The sequence below is a fragment of the Cygnus olor genome, chromosome 15 (genome assembly GCF_009769625.2).
Source record: "Cygnus olor isolate bCygOlo1 chromosome 15, bCygOlo1.pri.v2, whole genome shotgun sequence".
NCBI classification, from domain to species: Eukaryota; Metazoa; Chordata; class Aves; order Anseriformes; family Anatidae; genus Cygnus; species Cygnus olor.
In genome coordinates, this window is record NC_049183.1 from 10,907,753 (window position 1) to 10,925,879 (window position 18,127).

The window sequence follows — 18,127 nt, forward strand, 5'->3', positions numbered from 1 at the left end:
ATAATCTAGGTTGTGTGATGATGTTTTGTTTTCCTATGTCTATGGTACCTTTCCATGCCAGTTTTTTAACGCGAGTTTTCATCATGTTGCACTGCAGTTACTCTGTTCAAAGACTAGTTTCACACCAGGTGTAACATGTCCTGCATCTCACACAATGCCTGTTTTGGTGTCACATGAGATGCTCTTGCCATATATCTGTATTGTTAGTGCTACTGCTGTTGTCTTCTTGGCGTAATGAGGATGTTAGCACACTACCTAACTGTCCTTAGCTAACTTTGCGTGTGTCTTAGCCTGATGTATGTCAAGTCTAGTGTGGCTACATGTTCTGCATCTCCTTACAAAAGGCTTATTGTTCCTAGTCAGATAGTTCTGGTTATAAACTTATTAGCACATTAAATAACCTGCTTAAAACGTCACCTGAAGCAATGCAGAATATCACCAATATCAACTGTGAATTTAGCCCAGATGCTCTGAACTTATATCTGATAGGCCTCATGTTTAATATGTTCCACAGAAAAACTGAACAAAACATCAAAGTAACCATTTCCCGTGAGCCTTCCCATCCTGAAGAACCAAGGCAGGGGAAAGCAGCCAAGTAAGTTCACGCCTCAAAGTCGTAACTCACTTTTCATTGAGCGATGAGTCCATCATCTCTCGCTGCTCACAATTTTAAGAAGCAGGAATCCTTCAACCAGACCCCGGGAGTGCAAGCCAGTGACCCTGTTAATCTCTTCTGTGCTTCAGTGTCATCTGTTCTTTTTTTTTTTTTTTTTTCTCAAAAAACATCTGTATATCCTGGCCAGCAGGAAATCAAAAGAACAAAAAGTAACTTGTCTTCTCAGTAAGTAGGGCACCTTTCATCATGTGAAACAAAGTAGCTTTTTTATTTATTTTTTTTAATCAGTCTGAGTTAGGAACTTGACGAGGCCATGAAGAACCTTTATGTGCAGAAACCTCTGCGAGCAGCCCTTCTTACTGCACTGTGTTTACCTCCCCTGCCTGTGAGAAGAGTTGCTCTGTGCGCCATGTCCTGTTCCAGCAGAGGTGCTTGGTATATCAGAAAGGAGGAATCAAAGTGCACCTTCTGGCTTAGAAAAACCTATAAATACGTAAACTAACATGACTGTAGCATACAATTGCATGCCTTGTCTGTGCACACATTGGGAAACACGGGTCTGGCCCTTGGCAATTCACCTAGTGAGACATCCAAGTTTGTTGGGGGAGACAGGGGGAGTAGAACAGCTGGCTACTGCTGAGATCTCTTGGTAGGAGAGGTGGAAATCTCTGTAGGCTATTTTTAAGCATGGCTTTGATCCATCCCAGACCTGTTTCCACTGCATCCATCTACACTATAGTGCTATCATTGCTATGTCTAGAGGGGGAAAGGAAGGTGTCTCTGGGTCTGCACCGTGGTGCTAGCCTGATTGTTTGTATAAATTTTTAAATTTTTATGTTGATGGGTGCTTATACTGAAAGCTCTAAATGCAACACAAAAGGCATGCATTGTGCAGGATTATGTGGTTCCTGAAAGTATATTCCTGACCAGAAGTTAAACATAAATTTTCAACATCCTTAGTAAAAACAAAAGCTTTAAAAGAAATAAAGGATACATTTCCCCCTCTGTTATAAATGAAAATGCAAAAAATTTGAAGTGTTTTTTTTTTTTTTCTTAATGCTTCAGTACCTTTCTCTCCAGCTGTCATTTACGTAAGTGTCAAAAAGTTCCATGGCTTTTGCTGGAACCTGCAGTGGTGCTCCTTGTCAGACTTTTCACCTGATTTTCTGTGTTTGTTTTCGTAATGCTGGGTAGAAGGTTCTTGATATCAGCAAGAAAGCCAGAATTTGGAAAGGACCGAAGACACAAACTTGATAGTACTCATTGGTCCAGACTTGTTCTAGATATTGGAAGTGAATGAGGGAAATCAAAGATCCTGTAGTCATTCTCCTGTAGCCACAGAAGCTTAAAGATCTTTTTACGAAGATCACAGTTCTAAATGTTAAAGTATATAGGAAAAAATCCCTGGAGAGAGGGAGAATGCTTAGTTGTAGCTTTTTTAATTAGCAGCCGATATTGTGTGTTTATAATAAAGTCTTACTGACAAAGCTACAAACATTTCTTAAGCTCCAGATGGCTGCTTTTCTTTATGACTTGCTGTAGGGTACAGACTCTGATTTTATATATTTTGATAATCTATCCTGATTATTCAACTAATACTCATCGTTCTCCCTGTACTGCAGCAATACCCTTTGAGAAGCTGCAGCATATGGCTTGGTAGGGGAAATTTCAAGGTTAAGAAAATCTTCTTTAGCTGATGTCTCTCATTTCTTTGTTTCCTTTCCCTTAAGGCTAGGACCTGTAACTTTAACGTCCCTTTAAATATTTCCTAGTGACAAGATTCTCATTGTAGGCAGTCTTTCAAAGGATGAGGAATGGTCTTGAAATATTCCCTCATCTTCAGAAGTCTCTTCTAAAGACCACCCACTGTGTTGGCTCAAGTTCTAAAACAAAGCAATAACAAAAATAAAAACACATGGGAGAGTTTGGTGGAAAGAAAGTACAAAGTGCAATCGTTTCGTGTAGGTGACAGAGGAGGTAGGAGCAGAGAATCCAAAGCCTTTGTGCTGTTGAGAGAGATTGCCCCAGCAGGATGCACTGGCAGGATGTGTTATGGTGTCGCTGCAACACCTGCAGAGTCAGGATATTGTTATCATTAAACAGGGACCCATTTGGAAGGAGGGAATAAGAAGCATTATAGAAAAGAGGATATCTGAAAAGTTATCCGTGGTTTGAAAGAAAGGATTCCTCTGGCTACCTGTCCACCTCAATTCTCTCTTTTTCTTTTCTAGATGTACCATGGTGCAAATAAGAATCCAGTAAATTCCTTTCATGTTAACTATGTGTTACTTCAGTGTTTTCTTGGAGGAAGGCAAATGTATGAATCGTCACCCCAGAAAGTCTCCACAACACCCTCTGTCTTCCCAGAAAATAATCAAGATGAATTGCGCTGAAGTGTTACTGAATCTGAGAAAATATTCAGATTCAGGAAGGTATTGCACTGATAGCTCTTAATGTGATCTTCAGATTTATGTCCTTTCTTAAAACGGTGTCTCACGCTGCATCAACGTGAGGCTTACAGGCTGCACGCAAGCATCTCTGGGGGTGTGCAGCGAGGTATTTGCTGGAGTGCTCTGACAGCTTCAGCAGGCTTCTCTTTCCTTCTCTCTTTCATGAAAGAAATAGAATTTTGTGAAGTGTTCAGAAATGATCATTGCAAAGGTTTCTACAGCCCAAAATAGTATTTTATTTTTTCTAAAAAAAAAAAAAAAGAGAAAGCACTCAGAGTGAATCAGCAATTAGTCCAAATTCTGAACCAGAACTAGGAACAGGTAACCTACATCCCTGGCTGCTGGACTAGGATTAGTCCAGTAGTCTGAATCAGTTGATATTTTATGAAGTCAGTTCATGACAAAAGAGCCTCTCTCATTTTCTGAGCATCTGTGCAGAATGGCAGAGACCTATAAGCATCTGGTCTAAATCAAAGGGAAGCAAGACAAAGATTTGAACCTGGGATCGTCTCCAATGAGCGTGTCTGTCTATTAGCTACATGTAGGATGCCTCTGTTTATGAAGGGCCAAATTCTTTGTTATTTACCAAACTCTTAAAAAAAGATCTACAACAGAACAAAAACAGAAATTGAAACTAAAAATTTTAAATGAGAAGGACTTTTCTGTATTGGCCTGTATAACTTCTGAGATGTCATAGTCATTTTAGATGTCAAAGATGGGTAGTTATATTTACAGTAGTTCAGAGGCTCAGCTGTGTTCTGAGTTGCACAGGATTTTCTTCAAGTTACATTTAAATAATTAACACTTTAATAGCAAAATTAATTTTAGAGATGTTTATGTCTCTTCAGAGTGTTCTGTAGTACCTTGCTGTATTTATCTGGATCCATAGTATAACTATGAAATAATGTATACTAAATCTAGTTTGTGAAAAATATTACTTGCTTCGGCTCTGTTTCTATGCCCTAAACTAAGAAGCAGTTTTTCTAAGTGTTTTGAAATATAAGCAAATTCCTTTCCAATGCATTTTTTTTCTTGCTTCAGTGTGTTATGATGCTAAAACTGTACCCTGATTAAAAGTACAGATCTCATTCTTAAAAAAAAAAAAAAGGAAAAATCAGTGTCATGTGAACCGAGATTCAGGAGAGTGAATGCAATCTAAATTTTTCATTTGTTTGTTTTTTAAAACATGAAGTTGAGCCAACAAGGAATGTGTAAAATATTTCTTAAATTCTGTAGTGCTGTTTAGTCAGGCAGTTTGTCAAAGCAATCAAAAAATAATGACTACGATTAGCTGATGAAGTGGGCCATATAAATATTTATATGAGCCATATAAATATTTAGGCATTAGTTCTGTATTCATATGGTAGAAGAAACTTATTGAACCTCTGCACTAGAATGTAAATAAAAGGGAAAGTAAGGGATTGTACAAGGATATTGTTTTTCTTAAGGAAAAGTATCCCTCTTTTTCAGATTTTACCAGTTTTCTAGAAAAGTGCAAACCCCACTCCCTCCCAATTTAAAATACAGTATAAAGAAAAATTAGACAACTGTTTAAGAAAAACATTGCACTAAATTAGACTCAAGCCGTCTTGACCACAAGAAAGCAACAGAGCTTATTTCCTAGGGACAGATGCATTCTTTGGTGTATGGGGCGTCACCCAAGTTTTTCTGCACTGCTCAGCTACCCCTTAATTGAGTGAACCTTTGCCAGCTGTCTGCAAACAGCAGTTTGATTGTAGATGACATGAATGACACTGCTAGCATCACTGATGTGACTACAAGTTGGCCCAAAGAAACCTCCAAGGTTAAACATTTGGACTCAAACTGGGAAGTAAGAATGCAGCCCAAGAAATGCAAAGCCCATAGATTTGACAGTAAAAATAACCCAGAAAATGGAATGTGCGTAGTCTGGTGCTAGTAGGTAACACCTGACATCTTCTGTCTGCAGTGTGCTTGGTTCTAAACTGAAGGTCAAAGTCAGAAGAAATCTAGATAAAATGTACGTTTTCTGGGCCAAGTTGTTAGCTTTGACTTTCTCCGGTCATTTTAATGACCTTTGGTTTGCATCAGGGATGCTGACTTACCCATCAAACTGTATAAGCTACGAGTAGGCTGCTTTTTTGGCAGTCAGACTTCAAATACGTAACCACCGTGAAAAAACATGTGGAACGCAGGGAAAAGTGATCAAGAATGACAAACCAAGTAAGGCTGAATGGTGTAGGCACCGTGTAATAACTAAAATGATCTGTACTGCTCACACGTGGGCCAACATGAACTGTAACACACCGTGAATGTTCAGCACCTGGGAGGCAACTAGCTTTAAGTCATCTGTAGTCTCTGGCTAGCTTTGCCCTCACAGGATTTGACGTTGCAATGGTGTCTATAGAGGAAATGAAAAACACTCTGCAATTCATTATTTTGGTTGTGGGAAAAAGAGAGCCATTTTGCTCAAGCTGAACAAGCACTGCTTGGTTCCTGAGTATTTGTTGCTGGACCCCAAAGTAGTGCAAACTATCAGAAAGCTGAACACAAATACATGCATTGTGACCAAAATTCTCTTTTTCATGTTGACCTTGCTGGTATTACTCTGCATTTACATTCCGGTGGGTGAAGGACGAAACTGCATGTGTGATTCATAGACAGCCTAGTCTGAGTGGGGGCTTCTCCCACATGGCTCGTTCAGGGACATCTGCGTGGTTCTGACTTCAGGAAAGAACTTGTAAACAGAGTGCAAATGAACATGCAGTTGACTTGATTGATCTATGTGTACAGTTTAATGCTGAGGTTTTTCACTTAGTATTCACTTCACAAATGAAAGATAATAAAATGCTTAAATTAAATGAAGCAGAAATAAAAAAAAATACATATATTGATTCCCTCCATCCTTCTTACTAAAAGTTTCAGGCTCTTTTACATAGTGGCTGTGCTGTGTATTGGCATTTACGCTAATGAAGAGCCCAGGATGTTTCCTAAATGTTCCACTACAAGTACTTTGTTAATAGCTTCCATTTATCCAGCAAAAGAAAAGCTCCTGCAATCTCCAACCCGTTGTGCAATAAACCAAGGGCATAGAAGGGGCATGAAACTGGAGTTTCTCCCTAACTGTGCCATCCTTTATTCCAGCACACTCAAATACTTCGTACAGGGAGAAGAAACCTAGAACTGTAGGTCAAAATAAGCTTTCCCAAAGACCTGTATTTGTTCCACTCCAGTGTTGGAAATAGACAAAAATGAAATCTGTTTGTGGCCCTGGATTTTTTTATGTACGTGATTAGTGGCAAGTTTGTGCAGGAATATATTACCATGGTCTAATACAAAATGATGATACTGCTTGGTGCTTGTACTTCTTGCTGGGTGAGAGAAAAGCTTATTAGCATAAATAAGCATTCTATTTTTTAGCCTGCTTTTTTATAGCATGAGATGAAAATGATAAAACATGAACTTTATTTCATCAGGTTTGTTTCAAGGAAGATGATGCTCCTGATCTTCCTCCTCTTCATATGCCAGGTAAGATTTCAGGACAGCAGTCTTTGATGAGATCCTGAAAATATCACACAAGGAAGTGATGCGAGAGTATGCTGATTTCTTCTTGACATAACACTGAGGAGTATCATCACATCTGTTGGAGAATGGAAACTAGTGAGAAAGGTAAGATAGCTTCTTTAGAATTAGTTCTATTTCACTTCCAAAACATGAAAAACAAAATTAGGTCTTACAAAAAAACCCAACATAAGTAAGTTTCACTTGGATAAGTTCCATGGCTATAAAGAACTAATAGAACAAGTAAGTGAAATACACTCAGCTTACAAAAATTTTTGGCCAGCAACTGTACACTTAATCTCACTGAATCATGTAGAGCTGATGTTATACTTAATGTAAAGGTGGGACACTGATGTCGACAGTTGCTTTCTTAACTTGCCACCGGTCTTTGTTCAAGGAAATGTAAACCACAAAATTTGTGGTTAACTGTGAAGGTTTTGGTGTTGGTGATCATAGGCAAGCCCAGCAAAGTTAACAGCAGCAATGCCAAGAGTATAGCTCATGTATAGTTCATCTTCCAGCCAATACTCTAATAGCTATTCCACTGAACAGTAAAGATTCTTCTCATACTTCGTAAAAAAGAATAAGATCAATTATTTTATCTGTTTTTAACATTAGTTTTTCTTGACATAAGGGTTTCTGTAGTCATCATCCAATCAGCAGTTTTAAAGTGGTAGGTTAAAGCATGTGAGCCATAATGATTAAATACAAATACTAATAAGTTTCTATGATTAAAAAATCTGTTGATAGGAAATCAGTTTTATCTCAGTGAAATTGCATAGTATATGAGAAGTCATAAAGATACATAAATGTAGAGTAACCAGTGCCAAAATTTAAAACATCTTTAGGGGACATTAATATTATTTGCATATACTTGTCACTAATTTGTCTGTCTGTATTATACTACACAAGACAGTCTTCTGAAATACTCCAAATACTTTAAGGGTTTTCACAGAGACTTTTGCTTTTAAATTATTTTTATTTTCTCTTTCTATTTGTAAGTACTTAGAAATTTGAGCTCAGGTTGGATACTGTGTTAACTTCCATTTGTCTAAGGACAGGGAAAAAAAAAATTAATGGCTCTCTAGGTTGATTTTTTATTTTCATTTTTCTCTACTGAGAAAAAAAGGTTAAGTAAAGGCTTTTTTTGGAGAATGTCTAGTTTTTGTGGTTATTTATTTCTGTCAACATTATTAAAATTGTAGGCAGACCTCTGTTTTTTCAAAATAGTCCTTCATAGAGAGTTAAAAAATCACTGTGCCACTCTGATTTCCACTTTCTCTGTATTTCTGGTGAAAACTGGGCAGCTCTGTAAGGTACGCAAGTACAGTAAGAACAGAGAACTGATACAACCCTCTGGCTCTTCTGTATTAATCCATGGAAAATTCCAATTCTCTGTATTTTAAAATTAACTCCAAGCTGTGGGGCTCTTTCTAGACAGGGGAAGGGTAGGATTCACCTGCACTCACGAAGCAGACAACTCTGAGATTGAGAAAAGGGATACCTATTGTGATGTATAACAAGTGTTTATTCATAATATAGTGATAATTGACATACAGTCATAGAATCATTTTAAAATGTTTCAGTAAACGCCTACAGTGTAGTCAATACAGGAGAAAAATAGAAAAGTGCTACATCACATTAGCACTGCATTAGAAACAGCAGTAACAATTTCTGGAAGCACTACCAGATATCCCCAAAGATTTCAGCTTCTTTACTACATGCCAGAGGCACTAATTTGAAAATGGAACTGATGCTACATGCATTCTAACTCTCACTTTTGCAAAAACTATATGAAAGATTACTGTTTTGGTATGTGTCAAAAATAATACAGTTTTTTCTAAGGCTTTGACATTGTTATCTCAAATATGCAGTCAGTACTTCAGATTACTTTAATATAAACTGATGATTTAAAGAGTTCTCTGAAAGTCAACTGAACCCAAACAAAATGAGATATATCATGGCTTTTGAAGTTTTCCAGTGACTAATGGTCTGCTTTTCTTGGGACAAAAGTTTTGAACAGCAAAACAAACCCAAAAAACAAATATGCAAAAACAAACAAACAAACAAACAAAAAAAAACACCACAAAAAAGCCACCAATGACTTTCAGGGGCAGGCTCTTCATTTTCTACCTGCAGGAGTTCTTCAACCTCAGCTTTGCTGAATCAGTAGTTCTTGAATGTTGTTGAAAGCCTGATGTGGCAAATGGACAGATCTGCAGAAAATGATTAATCCTGGCTCAGTTGTACGTTTTTACAGGCTACTTCAGCATCAGCTTGGTCTCTTAGTGGAAGCAAAACTCCATAACTACTGCGGTGTAGGAACACGTTCCAGGCTTGAGCTGTGTTAGGGAATTTAGTCTAGAAAACAGTCAGTTTCTTTCCACAACTCGATTGCCACCAGTTGCCCAACACTGGCCTTGTGTTCCAAGAAGTCTCTTCCAGTCGTATTTCTGTATAAATGTAATGAAATATTGTCTCTGTGGGGACACTTGAGCTTTGATTCAAATGGTGTTTGGAAGTCACAGTTACATGCAATGGAATATGTATAATTTCCCTTGCTAAGACCAAAGAAACTGTGAGTGTGTTGGAATTAGATTATCTTGATTTGTTTTCCTAAAATGTTTTCTTTGTGTTTCTGCTTTTTCTCGCTCTTTCACTCTCTCTGCAGTTTTATGTTCACTGTTCCTGGCAGCAGCTTGATTGCAGAAATAGGTCACAGGGAATCGTTTTACAACAAGCGCTCCCTTAAACTCACCAGTTATATGTGGATAAAGAGATTGAGTTACTTTTCTTGCCTTTTGTGTTTGCAAGCTAACCTCATATCAACTGGAAGGAATAACTGCGCTTCTGAAAGACGTATTATTTAGTCATCTTTTCTTTTTTTTCATTCTGCAAGAAGAGGCACTGCCTAGTCAGATATGAACAGGTTTGAAATAGTGATGACCAGAAGTCAGCCCTTCTGAGCCTACCAAATTGCATTTCTTTCCTTCCTTGGGAGGGCCTTGAGAACACAGACAGTGGCCAAGCCACAAAGTCAGGTTCCTGAGATAGCCAGGGAATACTTCAAGCCAGTTAAGATGATTCTCATTGATACAGACACTGTATTGTACATTATGACACTGATAGCTCAGACCCAATCTTTGTCCTATTTCCCTTAGAAAGCAGCAGAGGTATTACCCGATGCTTTCTATTCAGTATAGCAAAAAAAAAAAAAAAAAAAAAAAAAAAAAAAAAAAAGGAAATGGGGGATAATATATAGAATATCCAGATGTTTGCTGTTCTAAATATAGTGAAAACACAGCAAAACTTCAAAACGTAGTACTTAAAGCCTAATGATGGGAGGGTGAGATGGGTGGGGAGATGCGAGGTTGTTCTAGGGCTTTTTCTTTTATACAAGCAATGTTCTGCTTTAAGCAAAATACTTTATTTTCACATCCTGCAAGCAGAATTTAAATGTCTTAACACAGAATGAACTGGAAGTAAATGAGCTGACTCCATTTTTGACCAAGTTAAATCTAAATGAATCCTGGATAAGCATTAGTTAGGTCATATCCTCTTCATTCTTGAAGACCAAATCCCACATATATTTCGGTTGTGGCTTAACCAGGCAGGCAGCAAAGCACCAACCAGCCATTCGCTCAGTTCACCTCAGTGGGATGGGGGAGAGAACTGAAAAGGTAAAAGTGCAAGAACTTGTTGGTTGAGATAAAGAAAGGGAAACAAAAGAAAAAAGTACAAAAGAGGAAAAAAACAATGCAAAATGCAAGTGCTCACCATCACCTGACTGATGCTCAGCCAGTCCCTGAGCAGTGGTAGCCCCACAGCCAGCTGCCCATGTTCATTGCTGAGCATGACGCCGTCAGGTATGGATCATCCCTTTGGTCAGTCTGGGCCAGCTGTCCCTGATGTGTCCCCTCCCAGCTTCTTCTGCACCCCTGGCCTCCTCGCTGGCAGGGCAGCACGAGAAGCTGAAAAGACCTTCAGGTGATGTAAATGCTGCTCAGTGACTAAAACATCAATGTTACCGGCACTGTTCTCCTCCTAAATCCAAAGCACAGCACCGCACCAGCTACTATGAAGAAAACAAACTGTATCCCAGACAAAGCCAGGACATTTTTATATGCTGACCTTAGAGTTGTTCTTCTGCTAATTTAGTGAACAGGATTTGATGCTCTAGCCATGGTGTTTGTTAGCGACTGCACAACCCAATGTTAGCATGGGACCTATTTTGGCTAATAAACTCCCTTGTTATCTCAAAGTTCTACTTTAGAAAGCTGGTGGAGAATGTTTTGTTAGCAATTCAGTTAGCTTTCCTGTAATCCTATGCTGTTTTTCAGCAAGCCTCGAACCACAGCTCTCTGAAAGTGATAGATGGTTTGTTCTTGCTGCAAGAGGCTGCTGAAGTTGCTCATTAACAGTTATTGATACCATAACACTTTTTGCTATAACAGACTTTCTTTTGATTATTAGGACTTCTTTTAGCTTCAGTTCTCAAGAGCTTACTCAGAGCAGCTTAATCAATATTTTGGTGTCTCTAATGAGATTTTTTAAAAATAATTTTTCCCATTTTTCTTTATTTACTAAAATGTCTATTGCAATCAAAAGAACTGTTTCCTCATATTTTTTCTCCCAGAAAAGATTTTTTCAGAAGTTCCAGTAACTCTTTGCAATGACAAGGAATATCAAGTTCCATGCATTCTGAGTTCCTTGGATACCAATCTGAAATGCTCCAAGTGCTTAAAAGTTATTATATATAGTGTCATCCAGCAAACTGTGCGCAAATGACCTACAGGGACTAATCCCTGCAGCGATCTGGCTTTTGATTAAAAAAAGATTTTAGCATTTTTCCATTCATTTAAGTGGGAATGTGATTAGACTAATAGTGCCCTTTTTTTTTTTTTTAAATAATGAATTAGTATACAAATAATCCGGAGGAGCTGTTAGTACTACAAGTTATTCCAATTGTTTGGTTTTCTTTGTTATAAGAAGATTTATAACTAAATGTTTTCAACTCTCTTGTGTTAGAACGTCGTTCTCTATAATTCTTAAAACTTTTATAGCAAGACATTTCTCTTGGGTTTAAGTCATTGCAAAAAGCAATGATGAGATCTCAAGCATGCCATTCTTCCCCCATGTTTTCTGTAATTTGTGCTACTTTTTCTATTGTACTCTGTGTCTGGAGGATTCTTTTCTGTTTCTTTGTGCTTCCTGGGAGGGAGAAGGGGGAGTAGTTTTTGATTTTCTCTTTCTTAACGAAGGGAAAAATAGTGTTGCTTTGGCTCTTTACTTTACAGTCATAAAACCGCCCAGTTTTTACTTAGCAAAAAAGGACTGAAGAACTTCTGACCTGCTGGAAAAGAAAAAAAAAAAAAAGAGCATTTCTGCCTGGATTCATCTCCCCGCTTCTTTCAAGAATCAGTCTTTCCCCTTCAAATTTGTCAGTTCAGATTAAAATCAGACATCAGATTTTGTAGCAGTAAAAGAGAAATCTGATAAAATAAATCAGATTCAGCAATTTTATGGTTGGTCAGTCTAGATTCAAAGCACAGTCTGACTGAAACAAAATTCAACAAAATGTTCCAACATTGGTTTCAGCAGGCCCAAGTTAGTGATCACGTAGGTCATCAGCAATTTGAGCAAACAACTTTGCTGTCTTGAAGCTCTTTACTATCTTTACTATCTTTTTCTCCTTTAATTGTGGTTGTAGATATTGAAAAGTTAATCTAAATTTCTAGCTTCATAGCACATGAGATGTTAAGAGTGTACTTTTTTGGTAGTGAATATCTATACTGGGGTTTGGGAGACTTCTTGACACCAAAGTTTCCTAGGCTACAAAACAGAGAACCATGCTCCAAGTTGCAGTATGGGAATGATCATACGTCTGTTTATACACACTCAAACATAATCATGTGTCTCTGTCTTGTTATAAGACTAATGGTTCCATATTTTCATGAGCTTTTTGACAGTGAAATCTGTGCTTTTGTTTTTTACCTGGTGAACTACAACTGGCTTAATCTGCAAAAGTGCTCATGTGCAAGTGTGGATGATTGGCAAGGAAGGGACTGCCAAATTTCTATAATCTCTCAGCTTTTGTTTGGGTGCCCTCCTAATAATATGTAGTGGATACGGGAAGGTAATCGGAGCAATATGTTGTTTTCTACACACTGTGTGTATCAGAGGTAGGTTTCCATACAGACCCTTTCAATGGTTTGGCAACCACAATCATTTTAGAGCATATTTCCAACTAATCCGACCTTATTGTAGGGGAGGAGGTTAGGTTCCCAGCCACTCTGATAATGAGAAGACATAAAGGTGACTTAGAAGTACCTTTGTTCATCAGCCACAGTTTTCCTGTGCTCTCTGTGCCTCGAGCTGGAAGCACAGCGTTTTTAATTTTTTAATTCTATCAGACAACAAAAATCCTTTTACCAAAAAGACATTGGTTCTCTGTCAGAGGGTGATGATGGTCTGGGATGTGTATTTGAAATCATAGTAAGACTGAATGAATTGCTCGTTATCATTCAATGTTTGAACAAGAGATCTTTTTTTTTTTTTTTTTCCCACTGAAAGGCTCTGTAAGGTACTCGGGGAAACATTTCTGCCCTAAGGTCCTCCTGGACAACATTTCCCATTGTTGTCCTGCTTTGTTGTGAAATATTTTTATTTCCCCTGAAAGAAAGATTAAGATTATCTTCCTTTTGAGGAAGATTTTCTAAATGGAATTAGACCATCACAAGCACAGAAGGAAAGTTGTTTTTGTTTTTTAAAGTCTTAGAGGATTCAATCTAATCCTTAAATCTCCGAAGTTGATAATGGGATGCTTTTCCCAGTCCGCAGTGCTGTCTGCTTAAGAGTTTCCGAAGAATTATATATGTTATTTAAACACGTTATCTAAACACATCTTCCTTTCTTCCTTCCTTTCTTCCTTCTTTCCTTCATTCCTTAAGCAGCAGTAATACAGAAAGGAATTCAGAACCCAGTGCATTTTAAAGACTGACGTATCTGTCTGTCTGAATTCTGAAAATTACTGTCTTAAACATTGGTAGGACAAAGCATGTCAGACATAACTTTTTAGATGAATGGTTTCTTATTTCACGAAGAACCCTCTTTTCATACTTCCATGTTTTCCTGCCAACAGGCAAACCTACTGATCCTGAGCTGTTCTGCAGATGGTTTTACTTGCTGGGGACTGAATGTGGTCTGTGTGTCAGGCTTGTGACATACGTCCCTGAAATTTTTGGTGTATATCACTTGCTGGGTAACAACAGGTAGGTCTATTGCAGAGAGATGATTAGAACAGAATTGTTCTGCCTTGTGGCCCAGGCTTCCAGTTACTTGAGAAAGCAACAATCTTCTCCCTTCTGTAAAGCTGTTATAAAATGTCTTGGAATCTTTTTTTTTTTTTTCCCACAGCAGTCAAAATGGTACTTAGCAGGTTTATCCAACAGACTGTGAACTGCAGGTGTAGTCACTGAGCTGATCCTATTTTAATCATTGACCTTAAGCGGAAAGAAGTGAAAGATCAAACAAATATTTTTTTCTGATCTTTGAAAAGCTGCCAAACTAACGAAGTTGAATTCACTGGGGACAAAGGAGATGTTTTGGTTTTTCTACCTCTTTCAGCTTTGTTGTGTTTTCAATGGCACTCAGATACTGCAATTGGAATACAAAACAACTTCGCATCAAACCCCTCTGAAACCTAGGTCTGCCTCATGTAATTACAATGCCACCCGGAAAATGCTTGTGTATCTTACATGTGTATAATTCATTGTTTCTTGGTAAATATTCCAAATTCATGCAGCATTTTTTTCGTTTAGGGGACAAAGATGGGGAGATAATTTGTCTTTCCTGTACCTCTTTAGCTTGATCACAAGAGCTCAACCTGAATCAAAGTGCTAACACGAATGCATCTGATTTTGAAAACATTTTAAAATATGAATCTCAATTTTTTGTTATCAGACTGCTGACATGAAAACCCCGGCAAATATTACTGTTATCCTTGTGCTCAGTGCTCTGAGGCGCAAACACCTGTTCACAGTTAGCAGCCTTATATACTTAAACATGTGGCACAGCCTGTCCAATATTCATGCATTCTGCAGGTTCAGTATACTGGGAATAAACCTTAAAGCAAAGCCATTTCTCTTAAAAGGTCATTAAAACTTTGCAAAGGCCAGAGCTGTTTGGTAATGTTCATGTAGTGAATGAAGTGGTGTCACATTTATATGATCTTGTATGATCTAAAGCAATCTCAACCGATATTGTCTGCTGTGGGACATTGCTGCAACTTTGGTTCTGGCTGTGGGCTGTTGTTGGCTCCTCTAGAGCTAAGATGATAGATTTTGAAGGTCATTTGCAAAGACAGGGAGAATTGTTCAGTATCAGAGAGGTTGTTAACATATTCTTTGTGCATTGTCAGCATGGCCTAGACTATTTTATTCACTGCATTGCAACTAACATGAAAACACAAGAACAAAAATGAGCTCAGCTGGGCCAGCTGTTTCCTTGTGTGTATTAGTCTGCATACTGGTTCAGTGATAGAGTCATTTGCTGTCATGGGAGTGTAAGCATTTGCTGGATTAAAAAAAATAATTTTACTACTACTAAGTGGAAAGCAAATAATTCCCTTAAAGCTTGACAGGTAATAAATATGATGGCAACCCTGCAACACATCCTACAGAGAACTTGCACTTTGGCCAGTTATTTATATTATGGGAGTTAATAGCGGGAGTTAATAGGCTGTTTAGGGTTTCTTATTAGCAGAGTGTAAAATGGAGCTTTGCCACTGCTTTCACGGATGCTGGGCTGGCTCCAGAGCGGGGCTGGCCTAGTTCAGGAAAGTCACGTTTTTTGAGGGTAGGAGAAGAGCTCTGGAGACCGCTCCTAGGGGAAGAGTGGTGACAGCTGCTTTTATGAGGAAGGGGCTTTAAAAAGCATCGGTTGCCACTTCATGCACCTATAAACTCAGCAGCAGCAGCCCTCAAAATCCTTAAAGCAGCTTCTTCATCATTCTCTCGGTAGATGATTTCATAAAGTGTTTGCCTGCTCTGTCTTCTCCAAGCATGATCTGCTGAGGCCTCGTCCTGCTCTCACATGTACACTGTTGTCTCACCAGATACCATGCTGCCTAAGAAAGCGTGTTGAAAGTGTTGATTATCTGCATTTAAAAAGGGGTCCTGGATCAAGGTAGGACTAAAATATCCCAGAAGCGATTTTGGTAGTTATTTGTTCAGAGGTGTCTGAACATACTTCCCGCACCTCAAATGCGTGAAGTCCAGACAGAGGCTGTTGTCTGTAGTACTTCTTTTGAAAGTTCACAAGGAACAAAGGTCTTTCAGTTGTATTGAAGCCAAAATGCCTGTTTCATAGGTATATCAGTTCATTTCCCTCTTGTTTTATCATTTAGTCACCAAAACAAGGAACATATAGAAATAGTTTTGGCTGAATTGTATACAGAAAAACAGCTTTTAGCTTTTTTGTTTTTAAGGCTTTTCACTAAAAGTAGCTCTTCTGTTTTGTGGAGCTGTGAACATCTTACTGAATCATGGCTTAAAATTCCAGTATTTGTTGAAACCAAGGTCTGAGACAACATTTTTTCACACAGGTCTGTAGTTAGATAGCTTGCCTCCAACTGCTGTTACTGCTGTTCTGAATCTTTCTTCTAGAAACTCCCCTTTAATTTTAAGCTAAAATATTATATTAGTTTGTTCTTATGGTGACATGGTCCTTTAGTTTAAATAGTTTTTCTGCTTCCATGCTGCTTACTCCCTTGGGCATATTTATAGAAGACAATTACATTCTCTTTCAGCCTTCATTCTGCTTAGCTAAACAAGCTAAGCTTTTAGCTGTCTTTGTAAGATGAGGTCTGTTTTGCCATCATCCTTATAGACCGTTCCTTCATCAGCTTCAGTTCGTCCTCAACTATCTTGACGAAGAATGAACACAACTGTATCTATGTGTACCCAATAATGCCGCACAAATGTCTTGTAAATCCTTTTAATATGTCTCTCTAATTTCTGGAAATGACTTTCCTGATTCATGCTGGGGCTTAATTTGTTTGTTCTTTGAGGCAGAGATGCCACACATCAGTAGCTCAGAGCCATTCTGATGCCCTTGAGGCCCTTCTCTTCCTGTCATGTGAAAACCGAAGTATTTTATGGAAGTCCATCTGTTCTGATGAAAGCAAATACCTAGTGTTTTCTGACCAGCCCAGAAAGCTTTTGGATAGCAGATAGCGGGCTGCTTGATTTCCTGAGAGTTTACTGCATGTTGGGCTCTATCTGTGAGGCATGTTTGTCTTGCAGTCTAGTCAGATAGGTAAGAGCTCCCACCTGGATTCAGAAGACTGAATTCAGAAGACCAAGTCTCAGGCAAGTAATAATTAGATCTAGGGATTATATTGCTAACCTACCTTGGTCTGATGTAAACCCCAAAACTGTGGCTTAGCCACTGCAGGGATGCTGACACTTGCGTTACCAGAGGTCCAGTTTTATAATGAAATACAGCAGTCTATTTTCAGTGAAATTTGAGTTTCTCTTGACCGATTATTTCTTTTTTTAATTATTATTATTATAATTTATGTTTTCATTCTCAAATGTTGCCTGGTGCAGAATTCTTTCCCTAGCAATAGTAAATATTATTGTGCTTCTGGAGTAGCAAGATGTTGTTACAAGAGAAAGCCTGTATATATTTATCTTTGAGATTGGATTAAGACACGAGCAATGAATACAGCCATTTATATGTCTCTTCATGGCTCTGCTGTTCTTAGCTGTCAGCATTTTCTTGAAGGATATCTTCATTGTATGTTGTCACCTTCACTTTTTTTTTTTCCTTAGCTAACCATACTTTTTATCTGAAAAGCAAGAACCAAATATGTAAGAAGAAAGAACTTTACTTCTTCAGCCCGTAACCTTGATAGTCATACCGGTAGCCATTATCACGCTAATCCATCACATACAGCTTCTTATTGTTAGAATCCCTCAGTGAAGGACAGTTTGTCAATTACCATGTTACTGAATGCCAAAGGCAGCAGCTCAAAACTTCCATTTTGAAGCAAAGCCTTACCTTATGTCCAGTTACCTTAAAATATTGGACTTAATTCTCTGGTAAATCGATTTTCTCTTTTCTGCTACTACTGATTTCACAAACTGGAGTTCTTTCCTAGAAACACCCCCAAATTGTTGTCAGTCATGATTCTCTATCACTGGCTCTTTCTCTCTCATTACTTTTTTAAACAATTCCCTTGCAAACTGGTCTATAAGGAAACCCAAACAGCATGATGGTTCTCAACCTCTTTAAAGTTGATACGTAGTATAGTGAAGCCCTGTTTCAGATTAAATATATTTATTTCCTACAATGCATTACTGTCAACCTTCCAGAAACATTGTTCAAGAGTAAAAGAAGGGTAATTCACTTATAGGAACAGGCCATTTTTCATTTAATTGTTTAGATTCATGCACTGTTTAATTATCATCTACCAGTTAAATGTTAGGTTTTCCTCCACTTCCTCCTTCAAGGAACA

At 38.2% G+C, this 18,127-nt stretch overlaps 1 long non-coding RNA gene across 4 annotated transcripts in view; it reads left to right on the top strand.

Moving 5' to 3' along the window:
• LOC121078776 overlaps positions 1 to 18,127 on the top strand; it is a 291,522-nt gene that overhangs the window by 76,366 nt on the left and 197,029 nt on the right. For all 4 annotated transcript variants that reach the window (XR_005824743.1, XR_005824740.1, XR_005824741.1 and 1 more), the window contains exons 3-5: positions 515 to 595; positions 2,848 to 3,048; positions 6,522 to 6,714. This is a non-coding gene — a long non-coding RNA (uncharacterized LOC121078776). The remainder of the gene's footprint in view (positions 1 to 514; positions 596 to 2,847; positions 3,049 to 6,521; positions 6,715 to 18,127) is intronic.